Source organism: Stigmatopora nigra, chromosome 21 (assembly GCF_051989575.1).
Source record: "Stigmatopora nigra isolate UIUO_SnigA chromosome 21, RoL_Snig_1.1, whole genome shotgun sequence".
Taxonomy (NCBI): domain Eukaryota; kingdom Metazoa; phylum Chordata; class Actinopteri; order Syngnathiformes; family Syngnathidae; genus Stigmatopora; species Stigmatopora nigra.
In genome coordinates, this window is record NC_135528.1 from 2458675 (window position 1) to 2482027 (window position 23353).

General features: G+C 36.0%; 1 long non-coding RNA gene across 1 annotated transcript; it reads left to right on the top strand.

The window, feature by feature from the left end:
• Positions 1–1568: 1568 nt before the first annotated feature.
• Positions 1569–23283, top strand: LOC144214430 (uncharacterized). Its single transcript, XR_013330228.1, has 3 exons — positions 1569–1683; positions 6740–6813; positions 23032–23283. It is a non-coding gene; the product is annotated as an uncharacterized LOC144214430 (long non-coding RNA).
• Positions 23284–23353: the final 70 nt, after the last annotated feature.

The window sequence follows — 23353 nt, forward strand, 5'->3', positions numbered from 1 at the left end:
TTGCTCAGGCTTTACAAAGACATGGCTTTATGAAATTGGGTAATGTAATTACCAAGGTTATCAATTTGTGGGTCGATCTTTATTTCCTCATTATCAAAGAAAAATTCATTTTTAACTTGTTAAATCTATCTTTAAGATCGGGTGGCTTGAGTGGTTAGCATGTGATCCTCCCAGCTCTGGGGTCCTGGGTTCAAATTCAGGTCGATCCACCTGTGTGGAGTTTGCATGCTCTGCCCGGGCCTGCGTGGGTTTTCTCCAGGTACTCTGGTTTCCTCCCACATTCCAAAAAACATGCATGCATTGCAACCCTACTAAGGATAAAGTGGTTCAAAAAAATGAATGGATCAATGAATTAATATTTTTAGGATCAATCCATCCAGTTGACACCCATTGTCAAGAGTTTTGAGACACTCATTGTAATGGATGGCAAAATGTCTTAAAACCTTAAACTCCAAGTATATTTTTGCAGGTTTAGTTAGCAACCCTGTGAAAGGACTCTTAGAAACTTAAGTAATACAGTCCCTGGATTTAAAGTGATAGTTTTACAATAAAAGCATTGGTTTAAAAATAATTGAACGAGATTTGTATTACGTATACATATTCTGATTAATTCTTCCTTAAGACATCCTGTATTAATCTTGCTTTGAAGCTCCTACTTGTCTTTTTTTAATTATTCTCACGGTGTTGTCATCATTACAAGGCCATGCCATGACATAGTATTATTCTCGACAGCTTTGAGAATAGACTACTCGCATGAGAAGATGACCTCAGCTCCATTGTGTCTGTTCTGACAGATGCTACACTGTTCAATCGTAACAGAGGCACTCAAATATTTCCATTTGCACAATCTGTTTCCACTACAAATGTTTTTGATTAAAGACAAGCCTCTGGCCATTCATAACATTCCGCTTTCCCCAGGCATTATGCATCACTCCATTTTTGTTTCATTCCCATTCCCCCCACTCTGTCTGGATAGACAAACCGATCCTCGAGGGCTACAGTGGGTGCAGGTTTTTGTTCCAACCGATCCAGCACAGACAGTTTAACCCGGGGGTGACAAACATACGGCCCGCGGGCCGGATCCGGCCCGTCTGGTGGTTTGGTACGGCCCAGGGAAGAAAGCTGCATTGTATAAAAAATATGAATTTTCTTTAAAATTTGTAATTCTTGTATTATCCGCTATGGGGCGCAGTGTTTCAGTACGTGCAGACAACATGAATGGACATTTAATTATGTTCTTATGTTATTCTCTTGTTCATAATATAATGTTCATAATGTAAAAGGAAAATTCGGTTAATAAACATTTTGATAATTTACTTATTCTTTGCACTAATTATTAGTATTAGTGACTAATACAAAGGGAAAAAGTGGGCTTATTGTTAGTTCTATGTAATTTTGCAATGAGTTTATTGGTCCGGCCCGTTTGATCTCAAATTAAGTAGTATTCGGCCCGCAGACCAAAGGGAGTTTAAAAAACCCCTGGTTTAACCAATCAGATTTCTGCAGAAAAAAAGAAGCACCTGACTGCAATCCATGGATTGCACTTGCAGGACACCAGATTGCTAAAAAGGTGTCCTCTTTAAGGGTTAGGAATGAAAACCTGCACCCACTGCAACCCTTTGTGGAATAGTTGGCTCATCCCTGGTCTATTGTCTACAGTTGTGGTTCTTGCTGCTTATTGTGGTATGTCTATTGTATTCATAACATATTTTGTTCTATATCCTAAGTGTCACCATTGCCAAATACCCCTATAGTGACAGTTTTAATTCCATAGAGTCCAACAAATTCTGTGTGCAACCTCCAAGCTAAACTATGTTCAATACACTGAATAAATGACAGTACGGTTCATTTTAATTGTGGCAGATAAATCTGTGATTAAAATGCAAGGTATTGTGCCTAACTATTCTAAATTAAATGGTGCAAAATTGTCTAATGAGATGTTCAAATGACCTCACTGCGACCACACACCTTGAAATTAAATGCCTACAAGACATGTAAATGTAAATTATTACAATATTTTACGCTCCTGTTTAAAGCTAAAAGTCTAGTTTGGAACTGTAATGATTGCTATTTTATTTTAATCAAAAAACAACAATAAAAGCAGGCTATTGCTTAAAAAAACCTGAAAATGTCCCACTGATAATTACAGTAAACCACCCGTATTTGATTCCTATGTTAGCCTCATTAATTTCTGCAGTCTGACAGCACCTGCCCACTCACACCCACTCGCAATGAAAATGGTCATTACAGGAATAGATGATGCCAAAGTTGTGCTACCTTTTAACTATGAAAGAAATAAAGTGCATGGCTCATGAAGTCAGTGCTGTTTTTTTTTAAAGTCAGTGTTAAATCTCATCCCCAGCAATCACATGGGTCAAGCAGTAACCCTTTAATGCTGTTTAATAGTGAACCATAATTGAGGGTTTCATCACAACTAATAATCAGACAAGACACTTATCTCTGTTGTTGTGTGGATGTATTCGACATTGTGTGTTGGCTTTAATTATGTAAACTCTGATAACAATTGAAAACGTATTACTGCCACTCTTATCTCAAGGGTATAATTAGAGGACTGTAGAGTGTGATCAGTAATTTAGTTATTTTGCACGTATTACAAGACTCATTATATGAGCTCACGGTATTGAATGAGGTTGACTCCATATTTCATTTTTTCTTTGGATCTTTATGAGGGCTGTTGGATATTTTGTGAAGGGCCTTGTTTTGAGGTTAGGGGGCTCCAATTCGATTTGCTTCCTGATCTTGTATCAGTGTTTGGTTTTTCTTTGTCTGTATTACCTTCAATTTACATTGTTTAAAAATTACTGAAATACTTTTCATGCAAATTACTCTGCATTTATATATACTGTATAAATTAATAGAGGTGATTCATTGGACAAGTGGTTAGGGCAAGGGTGTCAGACTTGGGCTGGTTCACGGGCCGCATTAACATCAACTCGGTTTCATGTGGGTCGGACCATTTTAGATGAAATATTTGTATTTTTCTTATTTTTATAAATGGATTAAAAGAACTGGATTAAAATCCCCGAATATTCAGTTTTTTATAGATCTAAAACAATGTTTATTCGAGATTTTTTAATGTATTTTTAGATTTTACAAAATGATTTTTGAAATAAAAACACCTAAAAATTGATAAAAATATTACAATTATTGATATAAAAGGGAAAAATCTGTAAATTTAATTTACATCTATACTCATTTTAATTTGATCCTAAAACAGAAAGTTGGTACTCATTATTTACTTTCTTGGGCCGCACAAAATGATGCGGCGGGCCAGATTTGGCCCGCAGGCCGCCACTTTGACACCTGTGGGTTAGGGTTTGGGCCTCAAAGTTCTGAGATTGAGGGTTCAATCTTAGTTTTGGATCTTCTTGGGTGGAGTTTGCATGTTGGCCTGATGTGGGTTTTCTGGGTACACTGGTTTCCTCCCACAACCCAAAAACATAATTGATATTCTGTCATTCTGAATTGCCTTGAATTGCCAGTCCACAATTATTTTCAAATCCTTTTCAGAGCATGTTTAATTTATTGGAATTCAAAATACATGTTTACAAAATGTGTTGTTTAAACTGGTGAGTTACTTGGAGTGAGGCAGTAAGGAATGATTTCTCTTTTCTACTATAAATTACAAATACTTGTATTATATTCTCGACCATAAACTCCGAGCAGTTGTATGGTGAGAAGTATTTTCAAAATTTGCACATACATTTTACTAAAAAAGTTGTTCATCTGTTTCTGATTATTTCAATGTGTGGTATGCTTTAAGAAAATTCTTTGTAATTTTAGCTCCATACAAATTCTGATTGGAATAACCACTGTTTTAGTTCTCCTGGCATGAACAGTGCACAAACGTAATTTTTTTTTCGACTTCTGACCACCAATTGCAGAATGTAAAAGTTATGATTCCAAGAATCCCAACAGGCTGTATTGTGAAGTCATAACTGCATACATCTCTTTGTCGCAAAACCAATATTCGATTAAATGGTTCATTACGATTTACAGGTATATATGTCCCATAAAGGGTGGCTCGTTGGCTTAAGTGGTTAGCACGTTGGCCTCACAGTGGCGGACCTGGGTTCGAATCCAGATTGGTTCATTTGAATGGAGTTTGCATGTTCTCCCCAGGCCTGTGTGGGTTTTCCCTAGGTATTTGGGTTTCCTTCCACATTCCAAAGACATGCATGGTAGGCTGATTGGACAATCTAAATTCCCCATAGATATGAGTGTGAGCCTGAATGGTTGTTTGTCTCCTTGTGCTCTGTGATTGGCTGGCCACCAATCAAGGTTGTCCCCTCCAGCTTCTGGCCTGAAGTTCGCTCGGATAGGCTCCAGCACCTCTTGTGATCCTAGTGAGGATAAAATGGTTCATAAAATGAGATTAGATGAGATAAAGTGTCCCATAAATTTTAACTGGGAGGCCCGGCAGTGATTATTATTGCAGCCAATGAGATAATTATTCATATGTATGTCACCATAGACATTTTGAATAAGAAAAACATCATCTAAAAGAGCCCATACACATTTTAGTCTTGCAAATGTGTAGTAACGGCTGTCATAGCATTTTCCTGTAGATGTCATACTTTCCTATTGCTTTACTTCATTCAGAATCGCTCAAGTGTAAAGTCTATACTCTATAGGCTTCTGTGTCTGTATGCGTGTGTCAACAGGCACTGATGTCCTGATGAACCACTTAAAAGATTCTATTTAACGGGTCAGTCAAGCAATTAATCAAGGGTTTAATTGGAATCCTGAATCAAATGACACAATTTATGTAAATGAAGTCATTAATATTCAAGCCTATATTCACTGCTTGAATTAAAATGGCTTATCCGTCATCACGGTCTAGCATTTTCATTATAGAAATATTGAGCAATAATAAATCTATATACACATTCATTGGCAAGAGAGTGAAAACATGAAATATTAGAAAGGAGTAAATGTTTGTTGTCTGGTCTCTGTCTGTCTGTCAGTATGAGAACATGTTCATGCTAGTAATTTTACCTCATTAGTAATAGATTGCTATCTGCAGGGATTCCGTTTAATTGGATCACCAAGCAATGTTTCCTAATTGGTTTTTGCATTTTTCTAATAAAGATTTGGCTAGTTTTGCAGATGCAAGTGAATTTATGTCAGTTCCAAGATGCCATTCATGGTTCAGCTACATATAAACGAGAATACAATTAATTTTTGCATCTTATGCATCACTTTCTGCGTGTTTATTATTCTCTAGTAATTGAGGGGTGTTTTTTGTCATGCCAATTTTATTATTAGTTTGAATCAGTACCATATGTCCTTGCACTTTTGCTGCCATTATCACCTGTCACCTTTGTGTGCACTGTTTTGAGCAGGCGTGAGCGCACTCGGTACACGCCATGTGAATCACAAGAGCAAATATAGCACGACATGTAGAAGTAGCAAAAGCTGCACATTGTAAACATACGACTGAAACGCAGGTTATATTTTCATCTCATTTCCTGATGAAAACTTAAAATCGTTTTGTTATGTTGGTCATTCAAGACATGTTTTTGTCATCGTGAACAAAAACAATAATGATATTAATCTATAAAGAAATTTACAAAATTCTAGTTTTAAATGCGTGAACTAGGACATTTTTAGTCACCCAATTATTACAGGCCCATGTGTGTATAAATGTTTATAAAGTGTATACAAAGGCATAGATACATTTATATGTATGTGAATATATATCTGTGTGTATATGTATGTTTAAATGTGTATAGTATACATGTATATATGTATAGTATACACATATACACATACATACATATATACTATACAGATATACACATACATACATATATACTATACACATATACACATACATACATATATACTATACACATATACACATACATACAAATATACTATACACATATACACATACATACATATATACTATACACACACACGTACATACATATATACTATACACATATACACATACATACATATATACTATACACATATACACATACATACATATATACTATACACATATACACATACATACATATATACTATACACATATACACATACACATATACATGCATATATACTATACACATATACACAGTCAAAGAGAAAAAAACAGATTTAAGTCACTCTTGAGTTCTAGTGTAATTTACATGTACTGCAATGCCTCTATTTCGTCATTCAATCCACTCTCTCACTTTCAAATTTAATCGGGTTAAAACAATTCTCATGTACATACATTTACAACAATCTCAAACATCATTTCTAGGTTACTATAATCATACTATAAATGTACAACGTAATCAGGTCAAATAAAGAATGCATTCTAGCAACATATTTGTAGTGCTTTCTAATGTAAGCTGTCGTTGGACATGATTAATTCAATTGTATGTCATTTATGGATTCCATTGTTACTTGAATGATTTAATCTGTGTGCAAGGAAGTTGTTTAAGTGTTTTTCCTCCAGCTCAAAGGGGGACATTTGACAGCTGGAGCACAATAGGTCACAACAAACAAAGGCATAGATATGAAGCCCCCCAAAAATATACCAAGAACAGATGGATCCTTTTAATAAAGTGTCACTCTCAAGCATAAATTTTACTTCGACTGCATGTTGTACGACTCATCACTATTATCAGAGCATGCAATATTAGCTAATATCCAGTTATTTGTCTGATGTGTTCTTTCAGTCATGCACTTAGTGTGCTCATGTGTGCATTTTGCTTGCAGTGTGCTGTAATTACTGCAGTGAGCAAGGGAGTTGTCTCTTCCACGGCAGATGGCTCAGCACCATGCTGGATCAGGTAACCGTGACAACCACCTCTTTTCCCCACACTTAACATCGCTATAATGACTCTTCACACGGCCTGAATGTCATTATATAATCTGTGGAGACAAAGGGGGCTGGGAGTTAGGTAAATGAGGTAAAGGTAGGTAATAATTTTAGTTCGGGCAAGTATCCTTTTTATAGGCTTGACTTACCTTTTACTGTCTGAATGATTTCAATGTTGTCCATAATTGTGTTCTTGTGGAAAGCATTTAGTTTTCTTTATTTTCTTTGAAACATCAAAATGCTAATCTCTGGGTCACTCATTATATTTATATGGCTTTCTTTTATTTCCAAAGCATGTTACAAATAAGTGTCCGAATACATTTGGATTGGAAAAAGTGTCCATGTAGACTTAATATTGTATATATGTATGCCCCATTGTAATTTTGTTCCATCATCTAAGTTTTTATCTTTTTTGAAGTTCTGCAAGGGCTGCATTTTCTTGACACAAATAGCATAATTAAAATAAAAATAAGGTGTTGGAGAAATGCAGCCAAGCATATGTACTTCATTTCAGAACCAGTGGGAGGCAGTGATACACCTCAGTGTGGCAGGTGTTGTTGGAACTCCTTTGTTCATATAATTAATCATATTTCGAACCAAGCAAGTCTAATTTTACTTATAATATTAAGATATTTTATAGCATTCACTTCTATATTTCATGTGATCTCATTGCTGGTGTCTCAATATTATTATTATTATTATTATTATTATTATTATTATTATTATTATTATTATTATTATTATTATTATTATTATTATTATTATTATTATTATTATTATTATTATTATTATTATTATTATTATTATTATTATTATTATTATTATTATTATTATTATTATTATTATTATTATTATTATTATTATTATTATTATTATTATTATTATTATTATTATTATTATTATTATTATTATTATTATTATTATTATTATTATTATTATTATTATTATTATTATTATTATTATTATTATTATTATTATTATTATTATTATTATTATTATTATTATTATTATTATTATTATTATTATTATTATTATTATTATTATTATTATTATGATAGTCCTATATAGTGACCAAATGGGCTACTTTATTCTATAACAACAATAAAATGTATTCCTTCATTCAAACTCTGGTGCTTTTTACAAGTGCCAATTTATTAGATTGCATTGATATCAATTTTAATATTTTCATTGATAAATAATGCCGTCCAACATTTTTTAAATCATTTCTGTTGCATTTTTTTAAACAAAATCTATGCAAAATATGATAACAAATATCAAATCAGCCCTTAGTTTATAATTCCTCTGTATGCTTTAGTTTTCATGCAATCAAAATTTAAAAAATATGATCATCATACAGATTCTTCATATAGTATTTTCACTCAGTACCATTTTAAACTTCCAATGCCTTGCATGGTTATTAGACTTTTTTTCTTAATTGGTGTTGACTTCTCATAGTTCACTTACTCATTTATTCATTTTCTGTACTGCTTATCCTCACAAGGGTTACCGAGGGTGCTGGAGCCTATTCCAGCCTACTTCAGGCTCCTACAGGAAGGAACAAGGATTTACATCAATGCAATTTATACTTTTTAATTTTTTTACCAGTGTAATTGCTAAATTACAATTAAAATTGTAATCATTTGTACATGTTTTTATTTAGCATGGTTTCAATTTCCAAACATTGTCGTCTGTATTCTATTCTAAGCTACTTTTTCTGTTGTGTTTTTCTTTTAAATTATATTTGACCTCTGTACATATGTTTTGATACCAAACTAGCTCTAGCTAAAACTTTAATTTAATTACAAGACTGGTTTATGTAATAATCTAAGAGTATAAATCATTGTTATTGTTTCAATCTGCATTGCCGAGATGTGCTTTTCATGCAAATCAGTACTAGTTGGCATTTCACTGGGACTGGCCACCACCATTCCAACTGTTCTTGATAGCTTTATGGCCATCTTGTGTGAATCAATATATTGATCCCTGTTGAACAAGATGGCCTGCCACTCTGTTACACAATTGGATATACGAAGCCCTCTCTACCAATCATTGATACTATTCATTATTCACTATGGATTGAAAAACATCTGCAGGCTTTTGCCCATGCTGCGTGTAAAGTAACTAAAGATAGGGCTGGTTGAGGTCAATGTGGTAAAGTTGATGTGAGGCTTAAAGAGACTTGAAATTGTGGAGCAAGATACATTTTAATTAGCTTCTTGCCTGGTCATAAATGGAAGGTTCTTGTGAATGGGGTAATATTTTCAATGCGGGAAGACCTTGTTATGGTTGTTGAAGTGGTTTCTTGGAGCAATTTCAGTCAAGTTTGGGTTGAGTGTGAGGAAGCATGATGCGTTTTTTGACATAAAAGGGAGGTTCATTTGCGTATGCAATGTATAAAAACATTTTGAATGTGCAAATATAGGTTTTTGATAGTTTCTATCATCTTGGTACCATACCTTTTTACAAATTTTTTGATTATTACTTCGCAATGTTTACTTCAGTAAAATGAAATTTTGAAATATGAGGAAATTAATTGATAAAAGGTGTTGATAGATTAGTTTGAAAAAAGAATTCACAGAGTGAAGCATCTTAGGCTCTTTATTTGGAATTGGCGATATTTTCCACAAATTGTACAATGCAGTGTCACAGTTAGTCTTTGGATGGTGCTGCTTTACCAGTCTTTATCAGGTTTAAAGAATGCATTGTCTCTCATCTCATATAATTTTGAACCACTTTATCATCATTAGGGTCGCAGGGGGTGCTGTAGCCAATCCCAGCTTTCTCTGGGCCAGAGGCGGGGGTGACCCTGAATTAGTGGCCCGCCAATTGCAGGGTACAAGGAGACAAACAACCATTCATGCTCACATTTACAAGTAGGGGCAAGTTAGTGTCCAATCAGCCCACCATGCATGTTTTTGGAATGTGGGAAGAAACTGGAGAACCGGGAGGAAAACCCACACAGGCCCTGGTAGAACATGCAAACTCCACACAGGTGGACTGACCTGGACTTGAACCCAGTACCCCAGAACTGTGAGGCCGGAGCACTAACCACCCGCTCCACCGGGCCACCCATATCTTTTAATGTATGTCAAATTATTTCCAGTTGATAATAAATGTGAGGTGATCTGGGTTTTTTAAAGAACTTGTCCCATGAGTGTGAACATCAGTCTTTCTGTCTCCGTTAAGCTGCCATCTAATCCACCAGTCATCTGAATCCCCCGTCTCACCGACATTGGGATAAAAGAGCATCTCACTGGAGCCGAGGCCCCTCCGTGCATGATCAGGGGGGTAAGGAGAAAGCCTTAGTGTGAAATGTCAGTGCTTTTTTCTCTGAAGCAAGCCTCATCAAAGGAGGATTAGTGTTGGACTGATGGCTTCACTGGACGAACAAGTTGGGATGGGGTAATCTCATGCACAACGAAAACTTGGAGGAGACACAAGACTTTTTGTGTACGCTAACCATAACATGGGTGTATATAGTGGTACCTCGAGTTACTAGCTTAATTCGTTCTGGGACTGAGCTTCTATGTCGATTTACTCGTAACCCAAATGAACGTTTCCTATAGAAAAGAACTAAAAACAAATTTAATTTCGTCCAACCCTCTGAAAAAACATCAAAAACAGGATATTGGATTGGAAAAACATTTTTATTTGTTCTAATTCACCACTTGAGAACAAAGTAACAAATCATTAATGGTTTAATAGTACTACTAAAACATAAACAAATCTAAATGAACTTGGATTACGTTGCAGACACACTCAAAAATAAACGTAGTCTAACCTCACACTAAATTTAATTCTAATGAATTACTTCTTGTTTTAAATTTTTATACCTTTCTTCTACCAACTCTATTTGCCCCGCCTCCACCCTGACTTTCAGATGCAACCTATCGAGGATTTTTTGCTTTTGTATTCCCTACAAAATACTCCGAAAATGATACACACAAATGTCCTCACAATAGGATAACATACGACCACTTTCCAACGAGAAGTAGTATATATAAAACACTGAAAAAAAATTAACGCTCCGCCCAGTGATCGTAGAGACATTACATGAGTGAGTTGCAGGGAGAGAGACAGTGCCCATAATGTTCTTAGGAGCAGCCTTTCGCATCCGCTGTATGCTCGTATATCAAAATTTTACTCGTATCTCAAATTGCTCATATAGTGTGACCTGTATCTCAAGGTACCACTGTGCAGGGTAATCATATTCACAAATAATTACAAATTGCATAGTCTGGTCTTTCGACTACTGGTGTTTTGGATCATACACAGTATTTCCAGCACATAAAATAGTCGGTATGGCCTGTTCTGTTAAAATATATGAAAGTTCTTTCTCAGTCAATGGTTCCTTTTTCCCAGTGTCAAATCCTGGGTAGGTTCCCTTCTGGATATTTCACTCAACTATTCATGAGATTTTATCAGACTGGATTAGTAGGATTTATTCTTCATTTTTCCTATATGCTGTCTGTTATCAATTGGGTAATGTTCTGTCATGATCGATTAGCTGGAGAGTGAACGCTGGAGACTCAGTTTGTCAACGAACAACAATCAATACAGCCTTTGCTTGTAGGTATACGCAACATAGAAGAAATAGGGATGGTGGGGATATACCTTTAATCCCCTGTTCCTGTTCATTGGAAATGTCAATGATGACAAAGCAGCCATGTCAAGATTTTATAGAAATGGCAACTGTGCTTAGGTTTTTTTTGTTTCGTTTTTTTTTTTAACCCAGAGGCCATTTAAACGAGGGTGAAAGTGCAAAAATCTTTACACCGAGCCTTGTCGTTTACACGTTGATGTTTTTGGGAGCTGACAATGCAAAACATTGAACACTCCTTCCAGAGTGGAAATCTTGATAAAGTGCTACCTTGTCGTCGCCGTGTATACTGTTGACTACGCAAAAATGACTTTTAGATGACATCTAACTTCCATATTCCAGAAAAGTATGTGGCGATAATGCTCCTCTTGCACAAAAAAGCCTTTTAGTGCTATTGGGGGACAAGAAGATTGTTGGCTTGGCAACTGTAACTAAGGGGGTGGAGCTTCAATTGAGATGTTCTCCATCTTACTTCATTTGCATCAAGTCATTATTATCAATCAACTAAACAAACAACAGCATCCCTAACAAACCCTTATTCGTTCACAATCCGTTACTATTGAATGAGTAGAAACACTTTCACATCCAAGATTACATATTTTGCAATGTTTGATCATTTCATACATGATTTGGTTCTCTTTGATTATTTACAAGGTTTCAATCATGAGTTCACTCAAGAGCTGCATCCACTTTGTCGCATCATCTAACCAAGGCTAGCCTCTGATAACCCCCTATTGTCCACCATGAGAGCACCTTGTTAGCGACAGAGATACTGTAGATGGAGTTATTTACATGTATGGGAGGATTCAGATCCCCCTGCACCTGTGACATTTAAATTGAGTGATAAAACCCAGTCTAAAATGTAAATGAGGTGTTTATTTCTGTTTGGATGTGCATTGTCCTTTTACTGAACCTATTGTGAGCTTTTCAATTAGACTGAATGAGGTTTCTTATGAAGTATTTTGTCTTTTCATGTCTGCCTGCTTTAGTCCTATTTATGGATTTCAAAACAGCTCAAAATACTGTATTTTGTTCCTTGGGACATTTAGGAGGAGCTGCAGCTCATGTTTGGTTTGAGTAATGCAACCATTTTTTTCAAATAACACAATGTGAAACAAATAGAAACATCACTCTTAATTTAGAAACCTGACAAGGCAAGAAATGACAACAATATGAAGGCACAGTACGGTGCACTTCATTAAAGTCTTTTTCCGTCACTCATGACGGAGCAGATTGTAATTGTGCTGATGACAAGTGTGTGGACAATTGCAAATGATGTATATTGATGGATCTAAAATTGGAATCACTCGGCTCTCAATCTTGATAAGTAAATACCGTATTTTCGCGACTATAAGGCGCATCGCATTATAAGGCACACCCCCAATGAATGACATTTTTCCATATATATAAGGCGCACTGTGTTATAAGGGGCACTGTCTATTTGGAGAAAATTTAAGACTTTTAAGTGCGCCTTATAGTCGTGAAAATACGGTAATTGCTATTGACTTCCAGGTATGAAGCACTCACTACACAGTCACCTCTAGAGCCAGCCATTGTTGATGTTTTGGATTTTTTTGTATAAAATCTTGCAATGGGGGAGGAGCTATTTGATGGAAGATTTTGTAAACTAAGTTATCTTCTGCATATTTAACAATATTGTTCCAGTTCAGGCGTTTGATTTTTAAATATCCGACAGTGGTGGTTTTTTGTTTTTGTTTTTCTGTTTTTTTGCATATATAAGGCGCACTGGATTATAAGGCGCACTGTCTATTTTGGAGAAAATGTAAGACTTTTAAGTGCGCCTTATAGTCGTGAAAATACGGTAAATAAAACAAATGTATGTGTGTATAGAAGCACTGTCAAATCTTACTATGAGGGAATATGTTGTTATAAGTTATGCAAATATGAGGACTCCTCTTGTAATATTTTTTTTGTTTTATCCTAATGTGAATAATGCGCCTTTAAGTTATTAGTGTGTTGGGCCAGACTGCACACTGACTTTTTTTCAAAAGACCATGAATCAATGCTAACATTTGCCAACCTTTATACAAGAAGCCAAACAGAAGAACACAAAGAATTTTGCTACTCATGGTCAAAGGCCATTCATCAGGTTTTATTATAGATGAATGAATAAATATAAATTGAATTGAATGCTTTTATTGTTATTATACAAGCATAGTGAGATTTAGGGCTTGAAATCTTACTTTTAAATCAGATTTAACTTCAGTTTTATCTAGTCTAGTTTTATTTTTATTTTATCTAGTGCAGTTGTTTCTGCTGATGAACAGCAATATTTCCGGTATGTGTTCTGAAGGCATAGGCAGCTGTGCCAACACAAAATAACAATCAGCCGCAAGATATTTTTGTCACTCACTGTTGACGTAAACCTGCCAAATGTGGCAGTTACCCGTATAGGGAGCCATTAATGTGAGTGATGCTCTGTAGCAGTTGGGTCTACATAGAAGATTGGCGTGACATGCTTGCTGCCAGTCTGTTGAAAGCCACACATTGAATGAACATTTTCACTTTGTATAAGATTTATAATGAACGACAGGTTTATTTACAAATAAATTCTTAGAATTATTAAAACAACTACCATATTTTCACGACTATAAGGCGCACCGCATTATAAGGCGCACCCTCAAAGAATGACACTTTTTCCATATGTAAGGCGCACTGTATTATAAGAGCGCACTGTCTATTTTGGAGAAAATTTAAGACTTTTAGGTGCGCCTTATCGTCGTGAAAATACGGTAATTGCTATTGACTTCCAGGTATGAAGCACTCATTACATAGTCACCTCTAGAGCCAGCCATTGTTGATGTTTTGGATTTTTTTGTATAAAATCTTGCAGTGGGGAAGGAGATATATGATGGAAGATTTTGTAAACTAAGATGGCATCTGCATATTTAACAGTATTGCTTCAGTTCAGTCGTTTGTGTTTTTATAATATCCGACAATGGTGGTTTTTCATTTTTGGTTTTCTGTTTTTTGCATATATAAGGCGCACTGGATTATACGGCGCACAGTCTATTTTGGAGAAAATTTAAGACTTTTAAGTGCGCCTTATAGTCGTGAAAATACGGTAATGCTATCGCCAAGAATTTAGTGAGTGTCTACTCTGTCCACCTAAAGTAGTTCTGTGGATAGATTAACAACCACAATCAATATTCACAGTACAAGGAAGTATACTGTTTAAAATTAATTTTAATTAGTTTTACAAACCATTAACCTTCGTAGTCCTAAGAATAAATAAGACGATTAACAAAAGCTATAACCTTCTTTAGTGGTGAGTGTGACACAATGATTGTCTTAGATTGCCACATGGGTCTTGTCAAAACTCCATCTTTCTCTCACCTCAATGCCTCACTTGATCCCTTTACCATCGCTCCCCCTCTGGCCTTCATCCCTATAGGCTTCCCATCCTCCATGCTTGTTACAAACTGTCAGACGAGCTGTTCACAGCTCTTGCTGTGTTCATGCTGGTTGGTCAGCGTAGATTGGCATGCGCACTGTGTCCCCTGGATTGACCTGCCTGCCTCTGCTACTCCCCCATTAAAATTCCTGTGCCAGATCCCCAATGAGAAGAGTGTTGCAGGGTCAGTCTGGCTCGGTGGCCTCCCTCCACCTGCCTGCCTAATGAAGAAGATGCCTGCTGGGTTCATTATTAAAGCCTTGCTAATAACACACACACAGCAAGACTAGTGAGTGGTGGGGATCAGTTGGTGGCAAAACAAAGGGCAATGGACATAGGGCAATGACAAGGTGAGGATACATTTTGGAATAAAGTTAAATCTTTTGAAAATGATGTCAAACAAGAGGGCGGGCTTTTGAACAAAATATCCTTGGTTGACTGAAGTGACAGTGAGTAGTGTTTTATTTTTAGGATGCGCTAATCCCCTCGGTATGCAGAAAATGTTTGAGTAAGACGATGAAAAGAGAGTTTTTGTTGTGAATTTCTGCTACTTTAGTCCAACATTTCTTTTTCACCTGTTGCTAAGCACATTGACATCATGAACAAATTTGTTGGGAGTTTGACACGTCAGACAGCAGCAATATTCCGAAAGATGTTGTAAATATTACATTTAAATCGATACACCGATGGACTTTGTAAATAACTGCATCTCAGCAACTTCGCTCCCATCCAATATCCTGTATTTGGTGATTTTTCAGAGGTTTGGAATGAATGAATTTGTTTTTAGTTCATTTTTATGGGAAATATTCCTTTGAGTTACGAGAAAATCGACATACAAGCTCAGTCCCGGAACGCATTAAGCTCATATATCGGGGTACCACTGTATATGAACACAACGTCATTCTATTTTTACCAAAGCCTTCCATACGCCAAGAACTTGTATGTCATCAACCAACAAGCTGTTATGAAAAGAAAGAAAGAAAATTCTAATGGACTATGAGGTGTTTTGAGAGCATAATAGAACCAAGTGCAATCATTGCAAACGAGGCTACCTACTGCTAGCGCTCTCTGTAAGTGATGTGGGTTCTTATACAGAGTATTACCAATTTAGAATTTCCATATGCTGTCTCTAGAGTGTATTGCTATTTCTCCTGAAAACCTTTTTAACAACAGAGTGATGCTGGGAGCATGAATACCAATTGAGAAAGCAACAGCGAAAATAAAGCAAAATAATGAAATGCGTTAAAGGCTCATATATATTTCTGCACAGCTTGCCAGAGAATGTTTGCTTTTCATAGAGCATGGCCAAGTCTATCACTTTCTTGCTGCTTATGTTGGGACATATATGCAAAGCATAACAAAAATTACAGTTCTCGCTTAGTTTAAGATGCATAAAGAAAATCATTCTATCGCAAATTGAGTGGTGTTGGCTCTATACCTAATTTTGAATATAAACAGACAAAATGTAATGATTTTATCCTCAAAATAAGCAATTTTTCATACATATTTTTTTTGGCTTGGTTTCCACACTCAAATTTTGCTGTTTGTCTCATCTTACTTTTTAGTAACACAAATTGAAATCTCACAATTTTCACAAAGTATCAACATCGGTGACAAATTTCCCCAAACATTATTGTCTAATTCTGAGTTGTTAAACAATGTAAGGAGGGAAAATTGTTTTTTTCTTCTCATATTTAGTTATATTTCCATTCAATTATTCTGTGGATTTTGTTTTAGTCTTTGTTTATCTAATCTAATAGTTTCAAATGGATGGATCATCACTGTATTGGAAGTAAATCCCTTATTGTTTTGATAGTCAGGAAGGGTTTCAGTAGCCTATCATAATGTGCGCGGGGATCAGATAAACAAACCGTAAATGCTGGACTTGTGCTGCCCTCTGAGATTACCGCCTCTACAATGATTAATTTTAACAACCCGAGTTAATTGTGTGCACAACTTTTAGTTAACAGCAAATATGATGTATCTTTTGTCGCCATGGGTTCATTTCTCACTTGTAATAAAATTATAATGAACAGTGTATTTAGTGCTGGCATTTTCTTCCCAGAGATTTGTAGTGAGTACAAAGGTCAGTTGGATGGGCGTCTGGGAATTAAAAGATGGCATGATGCTGAATAAACATCTGTCTTAAAGAAAACAAGCCTGGCGAATCCTTATAGCACCCCCTAAACACGCAAACATATGCAGTCCATACACATACATAGTACGTACTGTATTTTCACGACTATAAGGTGCACCGCATTATAAGGCGCACCCTCAATGAATGACATTTTTTCCATATATAAGGTGCACTGTATTGTAAGGCACACTGTCTATTTTGGAGAAAATTTAAGACTTAAGTGTGCCTTGTAGTCGTGAAAATACGGTAATTGCTATTGACTTCCAGGTATGAAGCACAGTCACCTCTAGAGCCAGCCATTGTTGATGTTTTGGATTTTTTTGTATAAATCTTGCAGTAGGGGAGGAGCTATATGATGGAAATTTTTTTTTAAACTAAGATGGCATCTGTATATTTAACAGTATTGTTTCAGTTCAGGCGTTTGTGTTTTTTTAATATCCGACAGTGGTTGTTTTTCGTTTTTGGTTTTCTGTTTTTTCCATATATAAGGCGTGCTGTCTATTTTGGAGAAAATTTAGGATTTAAGTGCGCATTATAGTCGTGAAAATACGGTATTCTTTTTCTGGATATAAACATACACGGGGTTGCAGAGGTTTCCAAATTTGGCTAAAAATCCAAGGCGGCTCATTCTCATGATAAATGTTAGCCTTTTACATATATCTTCCATTCCAGCTCTTGGCATTCTACTGTATACGGCTTGAAAGCAGCATATCATATTTCACCCTCATGGGAGGCATCCCGTGAAGCCTCGGCACTTTTGTCTTTGTTATGATGGATAAAGACATTTTTCTCTCTTTCTTCCACCTCCGCCTTAGACTTGTACTAAAACTGCCATCTACCTTTATCTCTCCTTCTGTTGTGCCTGGAAGCCGACCAGCAGTTTTGTTGTAGGAAGCAACCTGGCCTTGATCAATGGCTGTGATTTGACTTCAATCTTAGCTGCGGTCCAAACCACCACCCGAGGCGGAAGATGACACCTTCCCATGAGTGTCTGATCTTAAGCACCCTATTTTAGCTACGCTGTCTTTTCCCATGTATAGTGAGGAGGTGGAAAGTGAGAGATGAGTGTGCTCTGGTCCCCTATAGCTCCACTTGGACAGAGATGTACTACTCATCATCAGGATGAAGTGTATGGAGGAAGAGACTTTTACTTTAGACATCAGTACAAACTAAAGTACACTCTTGTATTATTATTATTCATTCATTCAAGGGTGCTGGAGCCTATCCCAGCTGACTTAGGAAAACAGGCAAGGAACATCCTGAATTGTTGGCCAGACAATCACAGGGAACGGGGAAATGCGGAATCATTATTCTCACTAGGGTTGCAGGGGGTGCTGAAGCCTAACCCTGCTGGCTTCAGGCCAGATGCAGGGGTGGGGGGGGGGGGTTCCCTGAATTGGTGATCAACCAATCGCTGGGCACAAGGAGACAAACAACCATTCACTCTCACAATTCTACCTAGGAGCAATTTGGAGTGTTCAACCAGCCTACTATGGATGTTTTTGAAATGTGGGAGGAAACCAGAGTACCCGTAGAAAACATGCAAATTCCAACTTAATAGTGTTTCTTTAGATAAAGAATTTAGTTTCCATGCTGGATGATGTGTGACGATGTGACTTTGTCGCTTTCACATCCTTGCCCTGAAGTAAGTTTATTATAAACGCACCTATTTTTAGGGACTGTTTTAAGAGAAAGCACTTGCACTTTCAAGCCCAAGGCCTTTTTATTTAAATCTTGCTAAAAGTGCAGGCAAAATAGATCTTAATTCAAATTCATTTTCTAGGAACAATTACAGATTTTGCCCACATTAGTTATCATAGGTCAATCACTGTTCACAATCCAGAGATTATGAACAACATTTTTGGCGCAATGGTACTTCCAGTATAAGATAAATTCCTGCTCTTTTTGATGTACCGTATTTTCACGACTATAAGGCGCACTTAAAGGTCCTAAATTTTCTCCAAAATAGGCAGGGTGCCTTATAATCCAAAGTACTTTATAAATGGAAAAAAAATAAAATGTGTCATTCATTGACGGTGCACCTAATAATGCAGTGCACCTTATAGTCATGAAAATACGGTAATAATATTCATTCTTATTGGCATTACAGCTATCCTTTTTAGGCAACACAAAAACTAAGAAATTAATTTTAATTTACCTAGATGCATGTTTCCATGGCACAAAGCCTTTAGAAGGATGTCTCGTGTTAGTTGTCACTTTATTTACTGCAGGTGAATGGACTAGGAATGAGGGGGGGAGTCAAAGTGTGGCTAATGAAGGAAGCAAAATAAGGCAGGCAATTCAATTATCTTTAAGGGATATCTGGTTTTCAAAGATTGGTTTGTTTGTTTGTTCGTACACCTCGACACAAATGTTCATATTTTTTCTGTGTGACAAGCTAAAGTGTCTAAATTATTAATGATAGAGTGTGACATGCGAAAGTGTTTAAGTTATTAATGATTGCATGTTGGGGATTACAACTAGTTTTGGATTGGATGTTTATCAGTGTTCGATTAGTGATGCCTACATCCAAATAGCAAGAGTAATATGTTAACGTCTATATCGGTATTTGATTATTTATGTCTCGGTGCACATAGGTTGAGGCACGGGAGATTTTTAGTCATTACAGTAAAAGTTGGTTGAAGACAACAACTAATCACTGTGTGATTATTTCTCTCTGTGTTTCAAGCAATAAGAAAATGCAGGGTGCAACATCTCAATTCAATAAACAATGAGAAATTACATGTGCTCATTGAGTTCAAATGATCACCAATGACTATTTGTGTACTAATGCAGATGTAATTGACAGGCTCTGTGTTCCTCTTAGGTCTCAAACAAACAATATATTAAAGTCTTCAAACGGCCTGTGGGAGGGGACCAGGAGCACATTAAAACTTCGGATGAATCCAATCAGTCTGTTCACAGGCATCCAACACAGGAATGCTTGTGCACTTAGCATCACTTCTCAAGGGCGTAATTAGTAGGATGCTTGTGAGTTGTTTGTTTTCAGGCATTAGTAAAGTCTGTGGATCCTGATAATAGGCTTGGCTGAGAAGTGGAGTCAATAGGCTCTGCCTTCATCCTTGGAGTCCTGATACCACTTGTCAACACCATTGTTTTTCAGCGACTTGTGGATATATGATCTATGGTCTCAGGCGTACTCAACTAAGATACAAGGCCCTTTATTCTTTAGTAGAGTATCTTTTGAATGAGAATCTGCCACTCATGCTTTACCAAATATTTTACCAACCAATTAATGCAGCTGTTTTAATGAGGACTCGGGAGCAAAGGAGAAAAATTATTGAATTGATTAAAATCAGAAACTGGATCATAAGTAAGATTTTTGTTTTTATCATTAAAAGTTGAATGTTAAGGCTGTTATTGTACATGAGGAGATATTACAAATCTTGCAAGACACACTAATCGATGTAAAAATCTAAATGATTAACTTCAGATTGTTTATATTTTTTAAAAAATTGCTTTACAAAATATTTTTTAGGGATGTGACAGAACTCTACAAATGTTAACGTGGATAATCTGACGATTCACTGCTAACTGGAAATCCACATATAGATTTTAATAAGATGAATTAAATTAAAGTAGGTTCCAGGTGATATAAAATTACTTATTTACAAATTTTTATAATGAGTCAACATCAAGAACTACGTAACTTGTGTTCTTTTAAAATTAATTCATTGTAGTTGGTTATTTTACAAATTTTGGCAGAAGAATACAAGAAGACTTCCACTATACAAATTTAACATTTTACAACAATTACAATTGGATTTTTTACGATAGACTTAGATTATTTGTTGGTATTCAATTCATTTAAACGAATGTACACACTATTGTCCATGTAAATACCCCACAATTAACCAAAAGCTGATTTAATTTACAGTCCCTGATTTCTTACTCATTTGATTTTATTGGTGAAATTGTTTTAAATATAAACACTCAGAGTTCGACAACTGTTTTAAAATACATTTTGTTTAGCGTTTTATCTGTTTATCTTTTCTCTAATTTGAAATAAACGACCATATCGGCCGCATTGTCTTGCGTTATGGCGTTTCTTTCGTCTTTCTCACCTTGCAGTTTCGTGCATGTCAAGTCTAATTTGTGCACATATAAGCCGTAACGTTGATTCAGCCATCATGTCTTTTTAATCACAAATACGTCTTCTATGCGAGAAAATACGATATTTCGAACTCATTTGAAAAAGTACTGTGACCTTGATTAACTGATTTATCTTGGACATACTCAAATTCCTGAGTTAAGTGAACTTAAAATCATTCATTCATTATCCATAATGCACATTCTTTTGGTGAAATTAGTTGTTTAGTGTGCATCTTTTACTGGGTTTCATTCAGTGCTTGAAATATATTAAAGTGGCTATAGGAGGACTAAATATACTGTATAATACATGCTGTATAATATGCACCTGTCTATCCAAAATCAACATTAAAAGCTCCAATTACTCTTGTCAACAGTAACAAAGGACAATTAGAATAACTCACAGATGATTTCATTATTACTTAAAGAAGGCAGCATCATAACATGCATTTTATTAAATAGCATATGCTGTATGACTGATCTTTCACAATGAATTCTGTTTGTTTTGTGTGAAAAGGAACTGCCTTGCCATTTACGCTGGCTTCTTTTCTAACTTGTTAATGTGAGGGATTTATTTAACAGTCCATTATTTTTATATGAAGTCAGTTTGTGTACTCTGTCTCATTAGCAACTCAGTGATTTTCATTATGTAGGAAATTAGTTCAACTGGATGACTGAGAATTTAAGAAAAATCTCTTGATTATTTTTGTATTCCACATTTATCCATTAGACAGACTTGAGTGTTTTCGATAAAAGCCAAGCTACTTTCCTTAATATGGTCCACATTAATTTAGGATTTGCAAATGTCGACGAAGGAAATTCAGTTAGTTGTAGGCTATGGCGCTAGGAAACTGGGCATCAGACACAGTTATGCTTCAGCACTTTTCAATTTGAGCTTGGTCTGCCTGAGCCTCGAGCGAATCGTTAAGGGAAGTCACATTAGACATCCTTACTTGTATGAATGTTGAGAGTCAAACTACCCCCCCCCCACACACCCCTGTACATCTACTCACTTTAATCGTAGGCTCCAGCATTGCCATTTATGAAGTAATTGGAACCATTCAAACATCCAATCTGAAGAGTTTCAAAAAATGAAATGGAAACGATTTCATTGCTTCAAGATCATGTCAAAACTGGTCATCCTTTATAGACTGTATTCATTTTCAACATCACCTATGCTTGACAAAGTTTTGGGGTTGCTGGAGCTCATTTCAGTTGACTTCAAGCGAAAAGTGGACTACACCCTTAACTGGTCACCATCCAGTCGTAGGGTACATGCAGTGGGATACAACTATTCATACTCACAACACCACTGAGCGGGAATTGATCCAATGCTTCGTACACACAAGTTAAGCAAAAGAACTGCTAAATTATGTGGGAAAAATCACATTTATTGCAACGGGAAAGATAGCTAGTTGGCTGGCTTTCATTAACTCATTAAAACAGTGTATATAAATAATTCCCAAGCTTTCTATGGTCCTGAGGACAGTCTAGATTTGATGTTTTAGCCTTCCCGACCTTGGTCTAAATTAACAGATATGAGTGAACATGACCTTGGTGTCATGTTTTGGCAACATTTGTCACATAGTTGCACAAGCAGTTTTATTTTTACTCTCTGTCCCAAGACTGATCACTGAAGAGTATTATTCCAAGGGCGGATGTAACCTAGGCAATCTGGACTGTTCTTGGACAAATTTGAAACTAAATATTCAGATTGTTTAATGAGCAAAGTGAGCAACCCATGGAAGAGGTGGACCTGAGTGCGTTAAATATTGGAATCAAGTTAACATTCATGAACCAATGTTATAACTTTTATTGGTATATAAGTTACAGCAGAGTAGTTTCAAGTACTCTGTCTTACCTATTGTGTTGAAAAAAAAAGCATTCCACTTTTTCAATATTACATTTTTTTTCCATTTTTTCATAGGTTATATAATTCCTGACGGCAACCCGTATAAATGGATTGCAAATGGTTTGACACTCCGGATTCCACTGATTGCACATTATTAGAGGAAGAAGGTAGAAATTACCAAATGATGTATTCCATGCTGCATCAGAGATATTGAGGGATGGATGTATTATACTTCTGCTCAAGGGCTCAGCATTACATAATACAGCATCATGAAAAATGATTTGCCTCTTCCTAGAATTATTTTCTTGAAGTGATTAAGATCATCAAATGTAAATATCAAATTAAGGTAGCTCGAGAAAATATACAATGTATTGTGCACCAAATGCGACAGAATATA